Source organism: Aquarana catesbeiana, linkage group LG05 (assembly GCF_042186555.1).
Source record: "Aquarana catesbeiana isolate 2022-GZ linkage group LG05, ASM4218655v1, whole genome shotgun sequence".
Classification (NCBI taxonomy): domain Eukaryota; kingdom Metazoa; phylum Chordata; class Amphibia; order Anura; family Ranidae; genus Aquarana; species Aquarana catesbeiana.
The window spans coordinates 121,162,889-121,190,419 of record NC_133328.1 but is presented as its reverse complement, the minus strand read 5'-3'; positions in this window follow the sequence as shown (position 1 = coordinate 121,190,419).

Genomic DNA, 27,531 nt, shown 5'->3' with positions numbered 1-27,531 from the left:
CCCACAGTTAGAATCACTCCCTAGGACACACTTAACCCCATCATTGCCCCCTAGTGTTTAACCCTTTCTCTGCCAGTGTCATTTACGCAGTAATCAATGCATTTTTATAGCACTGATCGCTGTATAAATGACAATGGTCCCAAAATAATTTCAAAAGTGTCCGAAGTGTCCGCCATAATGTCGCAGTCACGATAAAAATTGCAGATCGCCGCAATTACTAATAAAAAAAAAATAATAATAAAAATGCCATAAAACTATCCCCTAATTTGTAGACGCTATAACTTTTGTGCAAACCAATCAATATAAGCTTATTGCGATTTTTTAACCAAAAATATGTAGCAGAATACATATCAGCCAAAACTGAGGAAAAAATAATTTTTTTTATATATTTTTGGGGGATATTTATTATAGCAAAAATTTAAAAATATTGCTTTTTTCAAAATTGTCAAAATTGTCAAAAGCGCAAAAAAAAAAAAAATCGCAGAGGTGATCAAATACCACCAAAAGAAAACTCTATTTGTAGGAAAAAAGGACGTCAATTTGTTTGGGTGCAACATCGCACGACCGCGCAATTGTCAGTTAAAGCGACGCAGTGCCGTATCGCAAAAAGTTCTCCGGTCAGGAAGGGGGTAAAATCTTCCGGGGGTGAATCGGTTAAAGTGTATCCAATTCCTTTCTCTTCACAATTTGTTCCTTTTGCAAAAAACTGCTTAATTTGCCTATCTGACCACAAAGACACTTAGAATGCCATGGGCCATTTTCTTAAAGTAGAAGTCCAGTCAAATTCTAACTAAGCCTAAACCTACTCCCATTCTAAGACTAACTATCCTGTGAAAGAAAAGATGTACATACTTATCTATTCTGAGGTTGCTCCAATCTGGCCACCTGATCATTTCCCAGTGTGGGCTTTAGTGTAGAGCAGTGGTTCTCAACCCTCTAGTGCCGTGACCCCTTGATAACATTTCCCAAGTTGTGGGGACCCCTAACAGTAAAATTATTTTCGTAGCGTGGGTTGTCAGCACCCAAGGTAAGACATTTGCGCCCCTAACCCATGAACATTTAGCGCTCCCCGAGTCCCTTCCACTCGTACAGTATTAAAACCCCTTATGGTACATTTTAGGATGTACCACTGTTTCTCTTTGTTCTCCTTTCTTTCCCTTTTATCTCTCTCTATCCTAATTTCTCTTTTTTTCCCCCATTCCTCCCTCTAGCCTTCTTTCTTGTTCTTTCACTTATTCTTTCTCCCCCTCTTTTCCTCTCCCTTCCATATATTCTCTATTTTTATTTCTTCTCTTACTCCTTGGTGTGTGTGTGGGGGGGATGTGATGAGTGGCAGTGCTGGTGGGGTGTTGGGATGAGTACCAGTGCTGGTGGGGGGTGGGATCAGTGGCAGTGCTGGGGGGAGGGATCAGTGGCAGTGCTGGGGGGAGTTCTGATCAGCCAACTTGGGTGCTCTTGATCAAAGTCATCTGCTGAACTGTAGTGGGGACTTTTAATGGCAACTATAATCACAGGTAGTGTTACTCACTATGTCTCCGACTTTGTGGTGTCTCGCAGCAGTGACACCTATGCAGAAATCAGGAGGTAGGGTCTCCTTTAGCCCCTCCCACTTCACATTCCTCATCAGTCAGCAGACCTCTAGTCTCTGCCCCCCCGCCATACCATGAACTGAATGGGTGGCTGCGAAGAGGCTGAGTGGGCGGCCATGGGCTCCAGGAACAGCCCAGCTGAAGACGGCCGCGAAAAGGCTGGGAGAGAGGTGCAGGATTCAGGAACAGCCCAGGATTTAGTGACCCCTGACAAATCGTCATTCGACCCCCGAGGGGTTCCCAACCCCCAGGTTGAGAACCACTGGTGTAGAGGGAGGAAGTAATAATAACCCTAATGCCCCGTACACGCGGTCGGATTTTCCGACGGAAAATGTTCGATGGGAGCTTGTTGTCGGAAATTCCGACCTTGTGTAGGCTCCATCGGACATTTTCCATTGGAATTTCCGTCACACAAAATTTGAGAGCTGGTTCTCAAATTTTCCGACAACAAAATCCGTTGTCATAAATTCCGATTGTGTGTACACAATTCCGATGCACATAGTTCCACGCATGCTCGGAATCAAGCAGAAGAGCCACAATGGCTATTGAACTTCATTTTTCCCGGCTCATTGTACGTGTTGTACGTCACCGCGTTCTTGAGGTTCGGAATTTCCAACAAGATTTGTGTGACCGTGTGTATGCAAGACAAGTTTGAGCCAACATCTGTCGGAAAAAATCCATGGATTTTGTTGTCGGAATGTCCAATTGTGTCTATGGGGCATTAGGCTTACTATTGGGCATTTGTTGTCAGCTGTCCCTCCTCTACATTGAAGCCAGCGCTGGGACCCGACCTAAACAGCCTCAGAATAGGTAAGTATAGACATCTTTTCTTTTTTTTTGGTAGTTAGAATAGTCTTATTCCCCGTACACACGGTCGGATTTTCCGATGGAAAATGTCCGATCGGAGCGTGTTGTCGGAAATTCCGACCGTGTGTGGGCTCCATCGGACATTTTCCATCGGATTTTCCGACACACAAAGTTGGAGAGCAGGAGATAAAATTTTCCGACAACAAAATCCGATCTCGTCAATTCCAACCGCGTGTGGCCTGTTCCGACGCACAAAGTGCCACGCATGCTCAGAAGAAATTCCAAGACGGAACAGCTCGTTCTGGTAAACTTAGCGTTCGCAATGGATACAGCACTTTCGTCACGCTGCAATGTTAAAAATGGTTTAATACAGCGCACTCTCTTCTTCTTTATAATGTGACAAGAATGAAGTAGATTTGCTGCTCATATTCACACTTCTCACAAAGTTTTATTTTTGTTTTTTTATTGGGATTCCCTGAATATATTGTTATTAGTTGTCACATCTGACAGAATTTTTTTTTTTTTATTTAATTTTTTTGGGGATTTTAAGCCTTTTTTTTATTTAATGTTTGGATTTTTTCAAAGGCTGATCTTTGTTCAATGTTATTTTTATTTTTACTCCAGAATATTTTTGGGTGTGTTTTGTGTGTTATTATTATTTAATCTCCAAGAGATTGTTTGGTGTTGGTGTCCCTTGTTCATTTCACATTGTATATTTGAAATGTACCTGAATCCTCACAAACCAACTGTCATTTTTGAAGTAAAACACATAGGAGAGTATAATTCAAAACAAAAATCCTTTATTAAGGGATCAGAACCAAACAAAGAGGAAGGCAACACTGGCTCAACATGAGAAATTAGCGAAGCCTGGGACCCCCACGGCAGACATCAATTCTTGAACATCAAAATTGGTGGCCTGAGGAGTCCATATGTAAGGGAGGGTAGTCTGGTCCAGAAGTCCCAGAGATCCGGATAGCAGCAGATGACATGTGTGTCCCCAGGCTGTGGTACCACAAGAGGCTGCATTTTTTGGCCGACCAGACTGGATCCAGGGTCCTCACTTTCTGGTCTTCCTTTCACGCTTCCTTTCCGGGCTGTGGCTGTGCAGTTGGAGATGTGGCAGGAGGAGGAGTAGGACCTGGAGGAGGACTGGGAGGACCTGGAGGAGAGGGAGGACGAGGAGGAGGACCTGCAGGAGGAGGAGGAGGACCATCGCAAAGGTGTGTCTGAGCTGTCATTTGGCCCCTCATACCTTTGTTAAGAGCCCCCAATATGAGCGCCTCACACAAGACTTGTTGGCCCTCCTCCATCCTCTGCATTATATATGCAATGACGGCAGCAATGTCCTCCTCCACGGTCTGTGGTGCTCCCAGGACCTCTGTAGCCCTCCAAAAGAGTCCTCCGGTAGCCTCCTCTAAGGCACTCCTCCTACTGCCACTTTCTCTTTTTAGTGGGGGTGGAGGGACCTGCAGATCAGCCAGCCGGCTTGGCCCGGCCACCTCCTGGCTGAGACTTCCCTGTGTATGAAAAAGGGACATGGTTTTAGTTGTTGCTTCATCAATCACAATCCTAAATTAGTACTCCAAACTAACATCTAGTTAACATCATTGATTGGACAAGCAGAAATATTTAGAGGAATGCTATACCTGGCTCAATCTGGGCTCCTCCACATGCTGCCTGGAAGGCCCAGGTTGGGCGTCAGAAGCCTCAGCCAGGGGGGAAGGAAGCGTGGAAGGAAGACTGGAGAGGGATGGCCTGGGTTCAGTCTGGCCTGCCAGAAAATGCAGCCTGTCGTAGTACAACATCCTGGGAACATAGATGTCATCTGCTGCTCAGGATCTCTGTGAATCCAGGACTTTCTTGCGCTCCCTTAGATATGTACTCCTCAGGCCACCAATGAAAATCTTTAAATAGGTGATGCCTGCCGTGGGGATCACCTGCTTCACAATTTCACACAATTGCACCAGTGCTGCCTTCCTCTTTGCTTGGTTCTTGAAATGGGGGTGTTTAATCTCCCACAGACAGGGCAGCTCCCTTAAGATATCTATGAATACTGACATGAAGTCATTGTCTTTCACTAAGATATCCATGTTCACTGCAAGACACAACACAAGACAAAGCCTAATGTCAGACAAAACTCTCCTAATCTTGTTACAATATAGGCTTCAATGTAGAAGCAGTATAGGCACAAGTTTGTCTCTTACCTTCGTTCTTACGATCGGCGCGTCCAATGCTCCTTCCTTCACTCACAGATCGTACGTAATACGCACGCGTGTTACGCTTTATACACACTGCGCATGCGTGTAACTCCGCCCGCCCCTGACGTTCTTTCTAGTCTATTCCCCACCCCTTTTCGTTCGGCGCAGTGGGTGAAGAGCACATGGCGGAATCAGAGCAGGTGCGTGCTAATTATAGCAACGAGGAGGAGGAGGAGGAAAGCCCGGATCCCGACACGTCCCGATCCAGAAGGAGACGTTTTGAGGCCACAAATATGTCCTTTGGGGAGATGTTGGAGATGGTCGACATCATGAAGAAGTCCAACTATGACGGAAAGTATGGGCCTTACCCCAACCCCAATATACGAAAGGCCAAGATCATGGCAAAAGTGATCAAAAGTCTGCAGAAGAATTTCGGGGTACGACGATCGAAAGATCAGCTCAGGAAGCGGTGGTCGGACCTGAAATTGAGAGAGCCAGAGCAGTACCGTAAGATCCGGAGAGTGCTGTGCTGTGTTCCTATTCTTTCTGTCTTTATTGCGTTCGTGCTGCTCCATATGCTTTTATTAATTGTAACGTTTAAAAGGGCAACTTTAATGTTCATGGGCCCATTATTCGTTTGTATCAAACATTTTTCTTTCGGCCTCTAAAACACCATTGTTTTTAGGCCATATGCATTTTCCCACATTTTTTTTGAGCCTACTTGGATGCCAAATAGTTGTTTGTGTAGATGGGTTTGTTACTAGAATGAAATGCAAACTAGATTGTGTGTAAGGAGAGGACACTGAGCAGCTGTTTTCACATCTGGACACTGGAGCACTAGTGTGGGACACAAGAACAACATTTTTATTAGGGGGCCACACAGGTGCTCCAGTGTATACTATAGGGGGGTCTCCATCTGTGAAGCTTGTACTAAACAGGTAAAGTATTGCAGCTTGACAAAGGGCAATAAAAAAAAGACATCTTGGAACTCGGCTAAAATTGACAATTGTACCCCACTTCCAAGCAATATTTCCTATTTATAGTTCTGCCATCAAATATCTGTGTGCTAATTATACCATTTTTGTTTTACATAGGGGAAAAAAGACTCGGAGGACACCCCTCATCCGAGGAGACCAGAGACCCCCCACCTCTGGAAGAAGGTGAAATTCCACCAACCCAAGCTGAGCAGGAGGAAGAAGAAGATGTGGTGGAGATTGGCACCACAACAGGTGAGTGTCTGCGACCACAGGCTCAGGTAAAAGAGATGGATGGTGGCAGATTTTTGATACCTGTTTTTGTTTTGTTTCTCTCTTTTTAGGTGATCGTGATGTTGTGGATCCAGAACGTTTCACATCAGAAAGTGCCCAGATCCTGATCGGGGAGATCATGGGGTGTAATGTAGAACTGCAAAACATACAGCAAAAAATCAATGATGTTATTAAAAAAAATAATAACATCATTGATGTTTTGGGGCGAATTTAAAACCCCACAAAATCACTTTTTGTACTGTGGTCCAATCTTTTAAAACTTTTTGCAATGTTTTGAAAAGCCAAATTTGGAGGATGCACACAGTGTGCCAACATGTGCTATCTGCCATCACGGGAGATCAATGGACGCGTTTTGGGGGTGCAACCCCTTCCTCAATTATAAAGTAGCGTTGAGGAAGGGCTTGCTCCCCCAAAACACGTCCCTTGATCCCCCTGATGGCAGATAGCACATGTTGACATTCGTAAATTGGTGTGCATCTTCCAAATTTGGCTTTTCCTGGGGTGATTTTCCCCCATCTGAACGCTATATCAAACCCAGTTCCTAAATACTGATGTCTGATATAGCCTTCAGGTTTTACCTAATGTGAACTTTGTAAGTTCAAGTTTTTTGGCTTTCTTGTTGGTTTTACACAGGCCTGTTTTATCTGAAATGGACATTTCGATTTTTGATAATGCTACTGCAAAAATTGTTATACAACAAACATGTTGGTTTGTTTTAAAAACCTTTGGTAAATGCACATGTGATTGTGCAGGTATAAAAAATTTGCTTACTCAAGAATGTATGGATTATTGTCTAACACTACAATACAACACTTTTGGGGTGATGTAATTGCTGTTTTCAGCAAAAATGGGGGTTATTTCCTAAGGGCAAATCCTCTTTGCACTACAAGTGCAGTTTCAGTGCAGTTGCAAGTGCACTTGTAGTGAAATGTGTTTTTGCATTTAGGAAATAACAGCCAACAGTGCTTTGTATAAGGTTACACAATCACGACATTTCCTGGACTCAACACATTTCTGTCAGGGTCAGCTAAAACAAACACAAGCAGTAAATGTCCACCAAGAATTTCTTTTTTTTTTTTATTATAAAAAGGCTTCACAGATTGTGTGGCATATTGATAGCCCCCCTACCCGCAAAGAACTCCAGGTAGCGTAACCGGACATCACGGGCACTCAGGGAGGGCAAGCCAGGACGGCCACTTTCAAGCGCCGTCAGTGTGGTTTGATGTAGGATTCCGGCCTCAGGCCCAACTGAGCCAGCATAGTTGGCCGAATGTTTCCTTAAAAAGTTATGGAGAACACAGCACGCCAGTATAATATGGTTCAGTTTATACTCCGCCATATGGATGGGTGTCAGAAATAGTCGGAACCGGCTGGCCAGGATTCCAAATGTGTTCTCCGCCACTCTTCGGGATCTGGCCAGCCGGTAATTAAAAACCCTCTGTTCCGGGGTGAGGGTCCTCATTGGGAATGGCCGCATCAGGTGGTCCCCCAGCGCAAATGCTTCATCAGCAACGAACACAAATGGGAGTCCTTCCACATTGTCCTCTGGAGCTGGCAAGTCCAAGCTGCCATTCTGGAGACGCCTGTAGAACTCCGTCTGGGCGATGACTCCACCATCGGACATCCGACCATTCTTCCCCACGTCCACATACAAGAAGTCGTAATTAGCCGACACCAACGCCAACATCACGATACTATTAAACCCCTTGTAATTATAATAGTACGACCCCGAGTTGGGTGGTGGGATGATGTGGACGTGTTTCGCATCAATTGCCCCTCCGCAGTTAGGAAAGTCCCATCGCTCGGCAAAGTGGGAGGCCACAGTCTGCCATTCCTGTGGCGTGGAAGGAAACTGTTGAGGAAAAAACAATAAACATTACTATGTTTACTCTGAAACATGGCAAGCAGATTATACACAAACATTATGGGGCAACCTCCAGATAGCATTTACTAAGGGGAATTTAACAACGCCAAAGTATAAGGTACACCTATCATATTCCCCCTCCCCCCTCTCATGGGCCATTTCTAACATTATAGGGGGTGTGTGTAAATCTTGGACAGGTAACCCTCTTCACTTCATTGAGAGATGAATGCCTAAATAATGGGTATTACTTTGAACAGCCCCTCCTTAGTTACACTATTGGCAGACCACTGGACAGGTAAGAAGTGTCATAATACAAAGATATAAATACACACTGTACACATTTGAGGACATTTGGACATTCTGCTATTACCTATCAAGATAATAATAGGATACAAAAACTTTAAACAGTACCATTGGAAAGTATACAGGCAGGCCCTTGCACTACATGCTTTAGGGAATTCATCCATAAATCTGAGCACAAAAGAGATGGGTATAGTGTGTATGGGTTTGGCAAAGTCAGCAGATAGATGATTGAGGATAGATAGAGAATTGGGATCAGCTGACTTAGCAGTTGGGGGAGGGAGGGTTACTAAAAATTATTTGGGGACACCACAAAAAAAAGTCTCTGCCACTCTGCCTGAATTTAAATCAAAAATAACATTTCCAAACATTTTAGGGGGTGTTTGGGGTAAAGCACTACTATGGAGCTGATAAAATACATTGTTAAGTGACTACATGAGGTGAATATAGGGCCAGGAGACACCATGCTGGGGAGGTTAGTGAAGGGCAAATATGTATGAACGACCTAAAATAATAATTACATAAAAATCCAGTATGCATGAGGACAAAGGGGACATTCACAGCATATTACAATCATGGTAATTAGGGAATGAGGAAAGAAATACAAGATATTATCAAACATTCAATACAATAAAATGTGATATAAAAGGATAAAAATCTTACCTTCATATACTCCTTCTGCAGGACCTGTATGATGGCAGAACAGGTCTCTGGGATAATGATCCCAGAGCCTGGGGGGAGATGCCTGTCGAGAACTTCAAGTCCTGCAGACTTCTCCCTGTCGCCAAATACCGCAGGGTAGCGACCAACCTCTGCTCCGGAGTGATGGCTTGCCTCATGCAGGTATCCTGCCTGCTGATATAGGGGGTCAGCGAAGCCAACAGACGGTGAAACACGGGGTCCGTCATCCTGAGAAAGTTCCTGAAATCATCAGGATTATTCTCACGGATCTCACGGAGCAAAGGCATATGAGAGAACTGGTCACGCTGAAGCAACCAATTCTTGGTCCATGAACTCCTCCCCACCCTGTTCATGGACTGGACTTGTGTCAAGGTCAGGACCCCAACACCAAGCCCCGCACAGCACGAACTCTACGAGGAGTACGCATACGAAACATGGCTAGAAAACGGTCGGCTGCTCAGAACGAAGTAACAGAACGCACTGAAGAACAGCAAGGCCTGTGAAGAGCGACCTGAAAAACAGCAACGAGCGGGCAAGATCGCACAGAAAACTCCGATACGAACTGACTTCACGCACTGAAGAGCAGATACAAACCCACAAGCACAAACTGAACGGCAGAAAACGATCTGAAAGCCACGAGTCTGAAAAAGCGTGAATCGTCTCTCACCAAACTTTTACTAACACGAGATTAGCAAAAGGAGCCCAAAGGGTGCCGCGCTTGGTTCTGAACCAGCCTTTTCTAGTCTCGTCGTACGTGGTGTACGTGACCGTGTGGTTGGCGATCGGAAATTCCGACAACTTTGTGCGACCGTGTGTAGACAAAAAAAGTTTGAGCCAACATCCGTCGGAAAAAATCCTAGGATTTTGTTGTCGGAATGTCCGAACAAAGTCCGACTGTGTGTACGCCCTATTAGAATGGGGTGGGAGCAATTTTAAGCTTAGGTAAAACCCAGAATTTCTCTTTAAAGGCATTTTTCTTTTATTTTTAGGAAGCGTAAGGGAGGGTTATAACCCCTGTCAGGTTTTTTCCATCTATTTTCAATTGGGAAGATTTTCCTTCACTTCCTGTCCCATAGCACACAGTAAGTGAAAGGAAATCCCTACAAAGTTAGGGAATCCCTGGTTTTAACCAAAGCTAATGTCCCCACTGGATGATTTCCACTTCATTACTATCCTGGGGACAGCCCAAGTTTTGGGATTTTCTTTCACTTTTATTTTCAGTGATAACAGTAAACATGACAAATAGAGAGGGTCAATCTCCCTAACGGGGCACAGAAAGCAATAAAATGCCTTTAGTCATACTTTGAAGAATTCCATCTTGTTCCCCCACCATTATTACGCACAACCATGTCCACATCACTACCCTTGTCCAAAATATTCAGTTCGATTACCCTGACAATGTACTGGGGATTTGTGCTGACTCGCTATATTCACTTGTCTTCCAAAAAGTGATTTCAGGAGGGAGGAATCTCTTGAAAAAATATCTGATGTCCCAGATTCTCTGCCTTGGATGAACTAGTCAAGACCTGTGATGTCTATTGAGAAATCCGACCCTGGATAGTAGCTAAGCACTTGGATGCCTGCTGGGCTCTAAGCATTCAGGGATTCATTAGATTGCCGCCTGTGATCTTGCCCTTAATACCTATAAAATGATGATCAAGTCTAAAGCTGGCCATAGATGGGTAAAATTTAAATGCAATTTCTTAGGAAAAGAAGGTTTTTAAAAAATTGTTCATATTTCTAATCATTAGTGGGTCAAATCGACATTCGTTTTTGAAAGCAGCAACAAGAACTTTGGAAGAAGCAGGACAGACAATTTTTCTCTTAAAAATGAATTTCTACTCAATTTCACTCAACTCCATTGCGGGCTGCATCAGCAATATGATTGCCCCCAAAGGGCTGATTGTATCTGTAAGACTAGATATCCTGAGCACCCCACTCCCCTTATAACAGAAGCCAAAAGCTCTCCCACCCTCCCTTACATCACAGTGCACCCTCTTACCTTGTGTTGCTGCTGGGAAGAAGCGGGGGGGGGCAGAGCTGAGAAGCAGAAAGTACAGGGTTTGGAGGAGGACCAGAGAAGGACTGGAGTCTGGAGACGAGGGGGTGCTATGGCACAATAGAGAGGCACAGAATATGTAGGGGGAGTTCTGTTCTCCCCTCTCTAGCCGACTTTTGAGACGGGGTGGAGGGGGTTGGAGAGACCAGCCTCTCCACAGCTGCAAAGAGAAGCACAGTATCTAACAGAAGAGTCTTCCTGTCTTCCTCTCTGCTGCCCACTGCTGAGGCAAGGTGAGGACAGAGACAAGGGGGATTCCACAACTGCAGGAGAGGTACGAGGGCCACACGAAATGGCCTGGCGGGCCAGATTCGCCCCGCGGGCCTTGTGTTTGACACATGTGGTGTATTTGGTTTTCATTTGGTAAAGCCAATTCATTCCAAAGTCAATTGCTAAAATGAGATATGCCCCAGCTGATGACCCATGGTGTTGAAACGCGTCGGACCTGCTTATCTTATGCCTCCCACATTGCTTTTATTCTATTTTTGTGATCACATTTTTTATCCTCTCTACATCTGTTTATTCGATGTATGATCTTAAATAAATCTTAATGATTGACCTGCACCATTTGGAGCCATTTTTATATTTTTCATTGTGGCCCCTGCCGAGAACGTCCACCCCAACGGCTATCTTCTGTACTGATCCCCCGGTTGGCTTATCCCTGCTGTCTGGTCATATGGTTTGGAGCCCAGTAATCTACAGTTTGGTTTCATCTGTCTTCTCCATCAATATCACACTAGAATGCTAGTAACTAAGTGTTCAGAGCCCGTTGGACTCACTGCCGTATGGTAGGTGCGTCCACCACATCTGGTAAGGGTATTTCATCTTTTCCATTTGAAAATCGTTTTGAAGTCTTCACATGTATTCCAGTCATTTGATTTGAACACCAGTCATTCATCCCCTTTTGGAAGTGGACTCTTCCCTTTTGTCACTATTTGGACTTTTTTTATGCATTCGAGTGCACTCACTCTTTATGTATATTTTGCATATTGTGATTATGGTACTTGATTTGTTTTGTGTGTTAGCACTTGTGTATATGCACTTTGATTGAGTGGTTTATTATCACTCTTTTACTTATAGTTATGATATTGTTTTACTGTTCACTTCACAGTGCACAGTTTCATTCACTTGAATATTTATTTCATTTAGCCAGACTAATTTTTTACACATTTATCTGGACTTTGTTTGTTTGAGTGTTAGCAGCTATACTTTTTTATTTTTTTGGTTTAGCGCAGTTTTTTCTCCCACCTTACACAAATTGATAAAAGAAAACAAAATCCTTCAAACGACATTTGAATGTTCTGAAACCTTTCATATGAATTTTCCTAAGAATTTTCTTTTGAGAGTCTAGTCATCTATAGCCAACTTAATGTTGTATTAAAACTTTCATAATGATAAACCTGAGAAAAAAAACTTTGTTTTCAAATCCTCATATGTGGGAGAATCTAAAGGTATGTATGGATGTGGATAGCTGACTGCTTACTAAATGTAACCATACATTACATAGTACACGCTGTACTTTCCATACCAGGCTTTGGAAATCGCCATCTTGTGGCTGGTACATGCAAGTTATTTCAGGAAATATATTTTTACCATTCAATTTACCATACTCAAAGGAAATTATAAAATGTCTTAATAAAGCTTTTTTCATATTAGCAGAATAGATGTGAAGATGTTTAATTGCTATAGACTTTGCTGATTTATTTTCATCATTAACTTTCAGCTGTAAAGGGACAGGTGAATATTAATAATAATCAAATTCACAGTAAAATAAAATGTTAATAGGAAAATGAGCACAATAAATAAACGAGGAACAGTAACAAGATTAATATCTCTTTGTCCTCAACCTTAACTGCTGTATTAAGAGCCAGGAGACTTGGGATTGCAGAAGTGGTGTGCAGTAATCCATTGCAAACAAATACAAATAATCATTTTATATGTTTAAATCAGTCGGAATAATGATAGGCGATTGTTGATTGACATCAGCTGCTGCAAGTTGTGAATCGCTCTCTGCCCTGTTAAATAACAGTCTTTGAGTAATGTTTGAAAACTACATCTTATTCTCTGAATTGAATACAAGTGACCACCAGAGGGCAACTAACCTCAAGGACACAAAGATTTCTCTGCTGCACATCCACAAGGTGCCAGCATAAGTCAATATTGAAGTTGCTCTACTGCTGTGATCTGCTTAAGTGCAGCAATTCCAACTGATGATTTTATCTGTGTACAGACATTTTATTATTTATCTCTTTACTAACAAACATAATGAATAAAATATCTATATTTAACAGAGCTCTGCAGCTGTCTTTTTTTCTTAGTACAGCTATAATAATGTATTTATAATACAATAAATATAGCTAAAACTATAAAAAGTAGTCTCTTTAACTTTGCTTATGTGTAGCATACAAAAGACATTTTAAAATATTTTGTGATATATTTCCAGTTTCAATGTAATGCAATTTTTAGAAGGTATGGTATACGGAAAAATATTTATCACTTGCTATGGGCTCATTCGTAAGTCAGCAAACGCCTGACTCGCTAATCATTCGGTGCTTATCTGCCACTGAATTTCTGTTGGATGAATTTCTGTTGGATGACTTGCTGTAGCTTTAATGCACATTTACTCCCTACACATTCACTGGATCAAGTTCCAATCCTCCCACATCTGGATTTCCCTTTTATCAATGGTAAATCCAGACCTCAGTAGCATTCTCTGTGTTTGTAGTATTGCCAATGTTACAGTCACTGGCCTCCATCTAATTTTGGAATGTACTTTTTGGCGGAGGTAACTAATTTATAATTGCCCTAAAATGCTCACTTTGTGTGCTCCCCATAGCATTATTTTGCTCTGCTCGTTGCAAACATGTATCTTATAGGTAAAAAATAAACTCATTGGTTAACTGCCTAAACAGATACGATTTTACCATTTTACTGTCAACGGCATAATTGCTTATTTAAAATTGGAAATATAAGAAATAGATAGACTTTAATTTTTTATTCTTTTCATGAATACTAACTATAATTTCCCATAAATGTGGCACTAATGGTAGCAAAGAAGCTTCTCATTCTGAGACTGCAGCCAGGAAAAAGAAAACTTGCTTCAGGAAATTAGCCTTACCCTTTCACACAAACCAACCAATCGGGTCTGCCTGTTGGCCAACCTCCTCTGCTCCCTGTGGAGCGGTGGATGTCAACGGACACACCCCAACATCTGACTTGATCCTGTCTGCTAAAAACAGACAGATGGAGATCCATTCCCCATCCGTCTGGCAGATCGGATCAGATGACAGTCAGATGGACTGTCACTTCCCACTGCCCCAGAGAGAGCAGAGGGCTGTGTCTGTGTCCACTCTGCATTAGTGAAGCGCACTCAGACCTGTCATCTGCCTGCATAGCGGGGATCAGCGGAGAGATTACCTGCTGAGCAGACGGATCCGCTGGTGGAGTCCACTCCATGTGAAAGGGGCCTTAAAGAGGAAGTAAACTCTGCAGTCCCTATGGTGCTTTTCATCTATTTTGTTTTAATCACTCTTTAGCAAGCATTACCTAGTCTAATCCAGCCACAATAGCCTATTACTTACTTTTTTTTCAAACTTTGAAAAATTTCGTCTTCCAGGATAAGGCGGTGCCATCTTCAGTATGGTTTTCTGAGTCCATGTAGAATATAATTTCTGCCCTTTCATGTTTCCCTTCACCGTACTCTCGTGCATGCGCGATCTGACATTACTGCGGCAACCGAGCACCGCCACTTATAGCCGACCTGTTACATTGTTTTTGTGCTTTATATTTACCCATTCTGGGTATATGTGTGCCTGTTTGTCCTGCTGCAGCTGATTGCCACTCTAGGATGCAGAAAGTTTACTCCCCGTGTGATGTCACGCGGTCACGTGGGGAGTTTTAGGATGCTGGGAAACACTCTGCAGTCTTGCACGATTTTTATAGCTGTTCCGCTGGGAGAGGAAATCCCATACACGGCACCCCGTCAATAGACGGACTGCACATAGAGCGCACCGTGAATCAAGGGAAGGGAAGCGCATGCACCAGTGACGTCATTAAACAAAACAGGATGGATTACAGCAAAACAAAACAGGTAAGAAGACAGTTACAAGCAGCAATCATTAGTGTTTTTTATGAGGCTTTCAATACAGTATAGGTGTGTGGGAGGGTATACAACCACTTTAATGTGTGCCAAATGGCATCATTCAATTAATGGACCCTTTCTTGCGACCACTGTCATTTATTAAACCATATACACATATAAAACCATATACACATATAAACATACACATTAGGCAAAATAAGGAATCATAACTGAGACTGCTGGAGAATTGGAACTTCAGTCTTCACCATTTAAAAGCCATGGGAACTAACAGAACAATGGCAGAAAAGAATTGTAGTGATCTGGTACAAGTGAAAATGAGGCACTGAATTAAAGCTATCAGTAGTTCAATCAGAATGTAATAAGACACAGTGGGGGAGATTTACTAAAACGGGTGCACACAGAATCTGGTTCAGTTGTGCATAGTATAACCAATCAGTTTCTAACTTCAGCTTGTTTAGTTAAGCTTTTCTAATAAAACCTAGAAGCCGATTGGTTACTATGTACAGCTGCACCAGATTCTGTGTGCATCAGTTTTAGTAAATCTCCCCTGGGGGCTCTGGTAAGGTTTCCAACAAAAGTGGGGTGTCCCAAAAGCAGGGAGCCCAGACACGAAGAATCACATGCACAAAATCCAAGGAGATTCAATTGATATTTACTTACAAGAGGACAACAAAGAGGAGCCAACGTGTTTCAGGGGCTCAAAGATCTTCCCCTTCTTCCGGGCATGAGCGTGATGGAAAGGTTGGAGGGCTAAAATGGAACAATCACCAGGGTTTGCTGCATACAAAATTAAATGCATCAAAGATCAGTGGATCAATGGGTCAATATATATTGTATAAGCACAGACATATTACATGTGGAACTGACAAGTGATGGCAGAAAGGAATTGACTGCCCAAGTAAAAATAGTCAGTGTCCTTTATTAATGCTCAAAACAGTAATTTTCATTCACTTTTTCATCTTTCCCTTTTTTTTATAAAGAAGGAAAAAGAAATACTTACTACTCTTGCTACCTTTAGGCGATCCCTGAAAACTCATCTCTTCTGGGAAGCTTATCACGTCTCCAACTAATCTTTTACCACTTCCATCAGCTCATTCCCCACAATTACAACCTTTTGTACCACCTGCCCCACCCTATTAGATTGTAAGCTCTTCTGAGCAGGGCCCTCTTAATCCTCGTGTATTTTATTGTATCATAAATGTATTGTCTCCCTTTTTATATTGTAAAGCGTTGCGTAAATTTTTGGAGCTATATAAATCCTGTATAATAATAATAATAATAAAATACAATAGGCTACTGTGGCTGGCCTCCCATCTTCAAATGCTAAATGCCTGGTTGTCAGGCTAATTAAATGGCTTCAATATAAGTTTAAGGTACTGACCCAGAACAAGAATTCAGATCAGGTCTATCTTCCCTCTGACTTCTCTTGTTTGTTCCAGCTTAGTGAGTCCATTGGTGGTGCTCGATAAACTGTGTGACAATTACGGTACTAAAAACAATACTAAAAAAAAAAAAAATTGGAAAGCTGGAAAGCTGTAAATACTGTATTTTAGAGTTGTCACTAGAGCAAGAACTGGTAAATCATCCAATGGGGACAGCTGTTCTGGAGGCAATTTTCTAAGAATGGAATTTCCCTAGCTTTGAAGAAAAGAAGGTAAAGTGTTACTAAACCCAGGAGCCTGCATTCACTATATCTGGTCTCCCCAGCACACAGAACATGGAAATGCAATAGTTTTAGTAAATATAAACTGCTAAATACCTTTTTTCATCATCATGACACTTATTTATACAGATGTGATTACAGTCTATTTCCATGTTATTCAATAGGCCAATGTGTATGTACCTATGACTGCGTTATATACTGTATGATTCGCTTTTTAGAAATTTATGAAATAAAAATATATTTTTAGATTTTAGTCAATTTTTTCTTCTGTATGTACCCTAAAAGTCCTCTATCTCCATTTTTTGTTCCTTTTTTTCATCAGTAGCTGGGGCAGTCTTGTGACTTCTATCAGTGTCTGTTTAAAGCTTGTAGGAGGAGTTTTCATTCTGCTCTGGCTGTCCTATGAGGCTGCGGACCCCTGACCCTCTGTCTGGACAGTGCTGATTGGCCCTGTGCTGATCACATGCACTTTCCCAAGAAAAAAAAAAACTCTTCAGTAATACACACCAAACTGAGCATGTGCAGCTTGTCCCAAAGGCTCTATCTTATCAGGAGATGGATTGGGGACAGTGTAAGAAGGGGAGGAACAGAGATTTTAACCCCTTAGGTTCCACAGTGAGTATAACAAACATGCTTTACTGCATATACAGACTGATTTTACTGTTGTGAGTTTAGTAACACTTGTAGGGAAATCTCTCCAGCAGGACATCGCCAACAAAAAAAGAAAGCCTTTTCCTAATCTATCTAAAAACTAAAAAAAAAGGTTTTGGCTATACACACACACTTTAAATTTAAATACTAATTTTACCATTTTTCTTTTAAACACAACACTTGTTTTTCTCTGTTGCCCACTATTCTATATAAACCTTCGACAGAGAAAGGAAAATAAAATCACTGCCACTATTGATGCTTTAATATCTTCCCATGATGAGGGCAGAATTTACTAAACATTATGTATACTTAACCCAAAAGTAAGAATTCATCTCAGCAGTGACCTTTTTACCCGTATTTCTCAGTATTACAATTTTATGGCCTTAGTAATTACTGTTCAAACAGCCTGGCGTATTTCATATTACCATTTCGAAGACCATCTCATTGAGATTCCGAGGGGAAAACTAATTTTCATGCCCTGCTTCAGATTTCTAGTAATACCATAATTTCACCGGTATCGCCCCGGCAAGTGCTTGCAGACATTATGCCCTTTATTCAGTGGATGTATTTTATATTTAGTACCATTACAATATTCAGTGACTATTTGTTGTTGAAGCAGCATGCAGATTGTGAGATGCAAGAGCTTTCTGATAAATAAATGCATCTAAAAAAAAAAAACAATTTTGCATCACATGATATTTGGGTAAATATACACAATCTCTGTTAAAATAAATCTTTATACCTCATAAAGAGCTCTTTAGGTAGTGAGGTAGGTAAGAAAATGTTGATTTAAATCAATAAATCTTTTGAAGTATACTAAGAAGAACCTATGTGAGCTGGAGACAGGGGTCTTCAACACTGGACCCTAAAACCAGTGGACAATTGGGAATAACCTCAAGGTTCAGTCTGAACACAGGTTTGTGCCAAACTTTGGCTGTTTGGGCATTTTTCCAAACTCTGGACTTTTTTCTCTTTCAGCAGCATGCAAAAGTCATATATTGCAGCAGTATTTCCTCTGCTACTATAGATAACAGGTTTCTTTCTGTCAATGGTTGCTAAGAAAGCAGTGGATTCAGGCACTTGCTATGTCCTTGACAACCAGTGACATCACCGGGCACTATTCATTTAGTGGCCCAAAATACCTGACCCTGAAGGGATGGGAAGGAAAGGGATGAAGATAGCATGACATCCCTAACCAAATATGGCCATGACTATATTTGGTTACTGATGTCACCCAGGAAACCTTGCACCTTTGTTTATTTTTAGGGCCCCTGGAGATGTCATTTGCAGCTAGTCAGTGATGAGAACAGATTTATTCATCGGTTGGAGGATTTTTTCTTTTGGCGGGCATCAGTCACCCTTTATCATGATTGACATGGATCTGCATTGCAGATTGACATCACTGGGGATGGGTGTACTTTGTGGGCCTTTTTTTAAGTGAGGGTGCCCCCTAGCCAGTTACTCCCCCCATGTTGAGGGCATCTGGCCTGGCATGGTTTAGGATGGGGGCACACGCTTTTTTCCCCCTGTTTTTGTGTGGGGTTTCCCCTTCAAATTCAACACAATCCTTTTTTTTTGTATGAGGTTCCCCCATTACATCTATACAAGACCCTGGTATAGCTCTGGTATGGATGAAGAAAATCCCCAGCCACATTTTAAAAAAATGTCAGTTTTACTGTAGTAGGTTGTATACATTGTACAGATGTGCCACTTGACAGGCAGGTTAAAAGCATCCCCCCACGCAAGTTCTTTAAAGAAATTCTGCAAATTTAATGTTGATGTGTAAGCATTAATAAAATAACTGCTCCTCCTCCACAGATTTTTTTTTTTTTAATATATTGTTCATGTATTTTGTGCAACAACTACATCAGCCAGTAGAAGGCAGTGTTTATATGTTTTTAGCTGCTCTATGGTTAAGCCCTATGTCTTTTCTCTGTATAATAAAGCTCCTGGTCCTGTCTGTAGTTAAGCAGCAAAGCCCATGTGGACTGACTGTCTGTTCTGTAGGGCTATATAAAGAATTTCTAACATTTTTACATTTTTGTAAATGTTCTATAGGGCAGTGCTCAGTCCAATCCCCCCCATGGCCATTTGTTTGACAACCCCTTGCCTATAGTCTAGAAAATAGACATTACTGTTTTTTAACATTTGGCTCCCATTGGGGTTCAGATTTGGTACCTGAACTTTATTCATGTTTTATAAACCCTCCTTGAATCAAACCTACTAACAATGAATGATAAACTTGGTTAGTAACAAGTCTCATGCGTACCATTCACATTGCTAAATAATGTTAAAGAGAAGACACAAACTTCAGCAAACTCATTTGAATAAAATGAAACTGTTCATACATATGCTTTTCTGTACACAGCCTAAAGAAGAACTTCTGGAGCAATATACTTAGATTGCAGTAGTGAGGAGAATAAAATGTAAAACACAGAGGAAAGAATTTATCAGAACTGGAGCTAATAGAATCTGGAGCAGCTGTGCATGGTAACCAATCAAATTCTATCTTCAGTTAAAATGATACTAAAGTCTTTTGCACAGAGCAGCCCTGATCCTCCTCTTCTTGGGTCCCTCATCTGCGCTCCTAGCCCCTCCCTCCTGCCAAGTGCCCCCATAGCAAGCAGCTTTCTATGGGAGCACCCAAGCCAAGCCACTGCTCTGTGTGTCCATTCAGACAAAGGGCCATGGCTCAGCCCTGCCCCCTCTCTCCTCTGATCAGCGGGAGCCAATGGCGCCTGCTGTGTGTCTCAGCAAGTGAGGAGGGAGAGTCCCAGGCAGCCAAGGCTTTCATGAAGCATCGCTGGATCAAGATGGGGCTCAGGTAAGTATTAGGGGGGCTGCTGCTTGCTTCACAAATTACATTACTTTGCCTTGATGGAGGATACTTGTGTGATTCCAAAACTTTGAACTGTGATTATCTTAGATGTTCATATAAAGACTCAACTTCTCTAAAGAAAAGGTTTACTGGTGAAGGTTACATGAGCTGTTTGGGTTTTGATGGTTACCTCCATCTGGTGACTTCAGCACCTGTTTTGAAACTGGAGGGCCTTATGGCATACAACAGGCAAAACAAAACAATTATCAGAGAGATATCATTCAACTATGGCCTCCCTTTGTGTTTCTCTCTTAGTGCAAATCTTCTAGACTAAAATGAAAAGGCTATAGCTGTAGCATAGAATTTATCACAGCAGTTTTTGAACATGGGGAGTGAGGAACTACACTGATGTTGCCTGCCTCCAGATGCTGTATTCTCACCATAATGGTCCAAATTTGATTTGAAAACATGACCTTGTGCTTTAATATTCACAAACAGAGTTTTTATAAAACACTGACTCCTAAACGTGCAATCTAGTTTCATGACTTAGCTATTTATATCTGTTTTTTTAATTGCATTGCACTTTTTACACAACAACACCTGCAGCGCTTTAAAGCCTAGTCCTTGACAGTTTGTCAGAAAACGACATTGGTCGTCTTCAATTTAGAAGGATTAGTTCAGCTCTGTCAATCAACACTCAAGATTATTTTTTATTTTGCTAACTGGTTACTTCTTGTTTAAACAATGGCACTGCATACACCTCTTTCTTCATAGGCCCAGTCATGCTGTAGGGTATTGACACTTGGCAGTCATATCTCCTTGACTGAGAATGAAAGCAAAAGCAAATGTTCTTGAATAGACAGGCATGTGTACAGAAGAGACACATTCAATAGGCCTGTTATGAATACGCTGTTTTGAGAACTAAATCTTAAATGTATGCATTGGAGATCAAAGGGATCACTATCTTTCTCCTTATGTATACAAGAAGATTGTATGTACATTGTGTCACTGGGAAAAACACTGTGTACACTCCCTGACATTTGATATTGATCAGAAATAATAATCTTGTGACTTCTGTATATACTATATTAGACACTAAAGCTGAACATACATGTGCAAATCAGGCTGGCCAATACGTCTCCTTCCCAGTTACAGATAGATAGACCTGCAATCTACCTCACTATACATTGTTTCAAAGAAAACAAGTTTACGTGGGGTTATCAAGAGAACTGGGAGGTTTATTTAAGAACAGGTTACACAGAAAACAATGATCTATAAATGCCTTGATGAATTTCACACTATCAGAGCTTAATTTTCTTGAAGCTTAACAAGGTTGTGATGTTGGTGATAATTGGGAAGGAGTTGAGGGGCATGATCAGTCATTCTGATATCTAAGAAAACATCACTCAGAATTAAAAATGTGCAGTTATTTAACATGAACCATTTATGAGGGGCTAAAATGACTCATGTCTAGGGATAATGACATGTATGGGCACTCTCACTTATCATCATATTTGTACAATTTTTATTCTCTAATCTTTTAGTTAAAACGGTATAACCCGAAACGTATTTATTTATTATTTATTTATTATAATTTATTATTTGTTTATTTGTTTATTTACTTATTTAACTTATATGCAGAGTACATCATGCGAAATACCAGGATCGACGAATCACAAGCCAGAATTAAGATCGCAGGGACAAATATCAACAACCTGAGATATGCAACGATACCACATTAATGGCAGAAAGTGAAGAATAACTAAAGAGTCTCTTAATGAAGGTGAAAGAGGAAAGTGCAAAAGCTGGTCTGAAATTGAACATTAAGAAAACTAAGATCATGGCAACCAGTCCCATCACTCCTTGGCAAATAGAAGGAGAAAAAATGGAAACAGTGACAGATTTTATCTTCCTAGGCTCCAAGATCACGGCAGATGGTCACTGTAGCCATAAAATTAAGAGACGCTTACTTCTTGAGAGGAAAGCAATGGCAAACCTCGACAACATTATAAAAAGCAGAGACATCAACCTACCGACAAAGTGCCGTATTGTCAAAGCTATGGTATTCCCAGTAGTAACCTATGGCTATGAAAGTTGGACCATAAGGAAGGCTAAATGCCGAAGAATTGAAGCTTTTGAACTATGGTGTTGGAGAAGACTCTTGAAAGTCCCTTGGGCGACAAGAAGATCAAACCAGTCAATCCTGAAAAAAATTAACCCTGAATATTCACTGGAAAGACAGATCCTGAAGCTGAAAATCGAATACTTTGGTCACCTAATGCGAAGAGAGTACTCATTGTAAAAGACGCTTTCCCTGATGCTGGGAAACATGGAAGGAAAAAGGAGAAGAGGATGCTAGAAAACAAGATGGATAGATAGCATCATCGAAACAATGAACATAAACTTAAGCAAGCTCCGGGAGGCAGTGGAGGACAGAAAAGCCTGGTGCGCTATGGTCCGTGTGGTCACGAAGAGTCGGACACGACTAAACGACTGAACAACAACAACAACCCAAAACTAAAAATGTGTTATATTGCAGGAATACCCTCTAGCCCCTAAAAACATAAATGCAAGAAAGGTTTTATACCTCCTGCTGTGCAGCACCCAGCCCCCACATCTTAAAGTGTATGTTAGCCCCAAAACTTGTTATTGGATCTGTGTGTGTATATTTTTGTCTACATATATGTTTATCATTGTAATCTGTTATATTTTGGTCATACTCCTCTTTCGGGTAACAGGAGTGCACTTACTTTCACATTCCTGTGTGTTGCCTTTGGTATAAATATATGTCTGTTTTATCATTTTTATTCAGACTTTACTGTACATGGAAGAATCTATTTAGTAGTTTGTGTTGGAGACAGACTTCATGTTTTCTTGAAGTGTTTGAACGGATACTTCTCAAACAAATGCAGCTGGGTACAATGGTAACATATTGTAGATACCATTTGCTGTATTTCAGTTGACATTTGGATCAGTCTATTGTTCTGTAACCATGGTCAAACAATAGCTTGGCTTTCTGACATATGAGACCTATGGCATGTATAATACAAAATTGCCATCTAGAGGGCAAATTGGAGAATGTTTCTCCCATTGAAACATAGTATTGCGAAAGGGGCCATGGCATAAGCTGACAGGAGAACTCCATAATGACTTAACACCAAAGAAGGTCTGTACAAGCCAGAAGAAGCTACACCTGAAGACGATTTTGCCTGATCTCCAGCGACTGCTTATAGATTAAGTCTGGGATCCTTGTTGCTTAGGGAGGTCTTGAACCCACTGTAATCTGAGTTAAATATCTTTTAAGAGTATTTCTACCATTTACAGACCATAGGCTGCTTATTTGCTAGGAAGTAGGTAACATTTTGCTTGTTATAGGTATATCTGCCAGTCTTGTATTGTATTCCTATAATTGTAATAGTTTTGTACTTACAGCATTTTTTCCTTCGTAAAAGCACATTAATATACTGTGGAGGTCTAAGCTTCCTTGCTTATAATGCAAAGTAACCCTAACCACTTCCCACCCACCATATAACAGAATAACGTGGGCAAAGTGGTTAAGTTATCCTGTCTGGACGTCATATGACATCCAGCAGGATAAGCCGTGATCGTGCGGCCGCGGGAGCACACAGCGTGGCGATCGTTGGTGTGGTGTGTCAGTCTAACACACTGCATCACTGATCTCGGTAAAGAGCATTTGATGTAGGCTCTTTACCATGTGATCAGCTGTGCCCAATCACAGCTAATTACAGCATAAACATGAAGAGCCATGTAGCGGCTTTTCCTCCCCTCACGCTGACAGACACGAGTAGAGGAGAGCTGATCGGCTGCTCTCCTGACAGGAGGGGTCTGCGCTGACAGTCCACCTGTGTCCACCAGGGATGCTCACCCAAGACCACCAGGTATGCCCACCCATGATCACCAGTGTTGCCAATCAGTGCCCATTAGAGGTGACAATCAGTGCCCATTAGAGGTGCCAATCAGTGTCAATTAGTAATGCCTTCCAGTGCCTCCTCATCAGTGCTGCCTGTCAGACCCATTTATCAGTGCCCATCAGTGCCACCCATCACTGCCCATCAGTGCCCATCAGTGCCGCCTATAAGTGCCCATCAGTGCGGCCTTTCAGTGCCCATCAGTGCTGCCTATCAGTGCCCATCAGTGCTGCATATCAGTACCACCTATGAGTGCCCATCAGTGCCACCTAGTGCCTCATTATCAGTGCCTGTGACAGAGTCCGGACATCCTGTTGGGTATTTTTGCCAAAAGCTGCTTCCCAAGTCCTGGAACACGAGACCAATGGATCTGGCTATAGTACCCCAAGAACCAGGCAACACCAGTCTTAGAGTACACCAGAAAATGAACTGCTTTATTTTTAGAAACACACTGAATTTATACAGCAAACCATCAGATAAGGGCTACTCCCATTATCTCAGACAAAGGTCACCTTAGACAGTAGACCTAATCCTATTATCATTACAATGACCACCTTAGACAGTCCGGCTATCCCATAGGACTAACTTATGCATAAGAAGTCAAAAGCAAATAGTGACCAGCCCTGTCTGGATATCTTAAGAACACATTAAAACACAGAGTTCTCCAGGCAATGGTTCTCCTGCAGCCCAAAGTTCGTGACAATAGTCCGGCAGACCCGACTAGATCCAATACGGGTCAGCTTGGGAATGTCCAGGAGCTATAGTACAATCAAAGTTCAAAGTCCATCTGCATTGCTGTTTTGTAGGCCTGTACTGCACAATAAAGTTGAAGGGCTGCAGGGCAAGACTTCACCTCGATAAGCGTTCATTGTCCCCGGATACTCGATTTAACCAGATCAAAGGGGGGATTTCTCTGGCTTTAATGCTAATCCCGCAGCCCTGATGCGGTCTAACTAGAGTTGCCACCTCATCCCTTTAAACCCGAACACATATGAATTACACAGGTTCTGAGGCTAATTTAATGCAGATAAGGCACCAAGTGGGTTTAATTACTACCCTTATTAGTCACAGAACCTGTGTAATTCATATGTGTTCGGTTTTAAAGGGATGAGGTGGCAACCCTAGGTCTAACACAGTACCCAGGTGGAGTAGATGTTCCTCCCAGGTATCGCTGTATATCGCAATGTTATCCAGGTATGCACAGGCATAATCCTGAAGGCCATCGACAGGGGCGGATCCAGAGCCTAGTCTCGGGAGGGGCACTGCCATAAAATTTTGCGGGCAATTTGTCGGGCAATGGCTGGTGTTGGCGCTTCAATCATAACAGCACCATGGTTGATGTGGTGTCAGGATGATTGAGGCGCATTATTTATATTATTACATTGTAATGTAAAATGAAATCGTTCAACTCACCATAATGCAGAATCATTGGGAGCCCTGAGCGTGTCACTTGCTACCGTTGCCTGCCACCAGATGCAGCGTGTCACTTGCCAATGTCGCCTGCCACAACATGCGGATTGTCACTTGCCAATGTCGCCTGCCACAAGATGCGGATTGTCACTTGCCAATGTCGCCTGCCACAACATGCGGATTGTCACTTGCCAATGTCGCCTGCCACAAGATGCGGATTGTCACTTGCCAATGTCGCCTGCCACAAGATGCGGATTGTCACTTGCCAATGTCGCCTGCCACAAGATGCGGATTGTCACTTGCCAATGTCGCCTGCCACAAGATGCGGATTGTCACTTGCCAATGTCCCTGCCACAAGATGCGGATTGTCACTTGCCAATGTCGCCTGCCACAACATGCAGATTGTCACTTGCCAATGTCGCCTGCCACAAGATGCGGATTGTCACTTGCCAATGTCGCCTGCCACAAGATGCGGATTTTCACTTGCCAATGTCGCCTGCCACAACATGCAGATTGTCACTTGCCAATGTCGCTTGCCACAACATGCGGATTGTCACTTGCCAATGTCGCCTGCCACAACATGCGGATTGTCACTTGCCAAGTTGCCAGTGGATGTGTCCTAGAGTGAGGGCGGGCAGTGAGAGATATTGTAACTCATCAGAATATGCATGCAAAAGCATGTTGCATTGCGGCCATCTTGGTACACCCTCACTTGTCAGCAGTAAGACTAGAGTTAGAAGTCGGCAAGCAGACATCTTTATACACCCACCGGAGTCTTGCTTTTCACAGTTATTTTTAATAGTAAACTCAGCTTATTTAGTGAAATATAAGTTGAGTTTACTGTTAAAAATAACTGTGATAAGCAAGACTCTGGTGGGTGTATAAAGATGTCCGCTTGCCGACTTACAAACACTAGGCTTACTGTGGACGAGTGCGGGAGTACCAAGATGGCCGCGACGCAACGTCCCTTCAGTCACATTATCAGAAGGGGAGCGGCTTCAACACCTGCCTGCTCGCTGCCTCGCTCAGCCTCAGTCACACACCAGCCGCCCGCTCCAGGCCCTGTCACACTGTCACGTCAGTCGGCTCTGAGAGACTCGAGTCCGACCTCCGACGTGACGCCGTGACTCACTCACTCACTGCAGTGTGAGTGTGACTGACCGTGACGTCACTCGTTGCTAATGCCAGGGCCGCCTGGTGTCTAGCAACGAGTGCAGAGCAGGGAAGAGGCTCCACCCACCTATCCTTCCTTCAGTGTCAGTGACCGCCGCCGCCACCCGTACATACCACACGCGAGTCTCTCTCTCGGCGCCGCTGATCGGCACATGTGAGAGAGAGACTCGGGCCGGCAGCGGAGCGCAGGAGACAGTTACATTAAGAGTGTGTGTGCTATTATTTCGGGGGGGGGCAATTGCCCTGTTGCCCCCCCCTGGATCCGCCCCTGGCCATCGAGGAGTTGATCTTCCTCTGGAACTTCGCCGGAGCATTTTTTATTCCAAATGGCATGACCTTAGACTGGTACAAACCAAAGGGGGTGATGAATGCTGACTTTGGAACAGATTCCGGGTCCAGAGGAATCTGCCAGTACCCTTTGCATAGGTCAAGGGTAGTTAGGAAATTTAACTCGAGCGATGCGGTCTAACAGTTCATCGACCCAGGGCATGGGGTAGGCGTCAGTCGTTGTGCAGTCGTTTAGTCAGCAGTAATCTTCGCAGAAGCCGGTAGTACCATCCCGCTTTGGCACTAACACTACTGGGGATGCCCAGGGGCTGTTGGAGGGCTCGATGACTCCTAAATCAAGCATGTCCTTTATCTTCTGCCTCATACACTCTCTCACTGACTCAGGTACCTGGTAAGCCGCCTGCTTGAATAGGTGGCTGTCCCGGGGTTTCCACTCGGCGCACTGCCATAGTAGTGTATCCAGGCTTGGTGGAAAACGTCCTGACGCTACCTAAGGATCAGCCTGGCCTGCTCCTGCTGCTCCGGCCCTAGCTGCCCATCTAACCTCTCTGTCTCTACACCTGCTCTGTCCCTATCTCTCACCGATAGCTCTGGCAGGGGAAGGTTCTCAGAATCTTCCCTGGCTGGAGCACATATGGCAGCTATCTCCTCGAGCCTCTCTTGGTACGCTTTGAGCATGTTCACATGGAAGGTCCGCCGGATTCTTTCATCTGATCACTTAGCTACCAGGT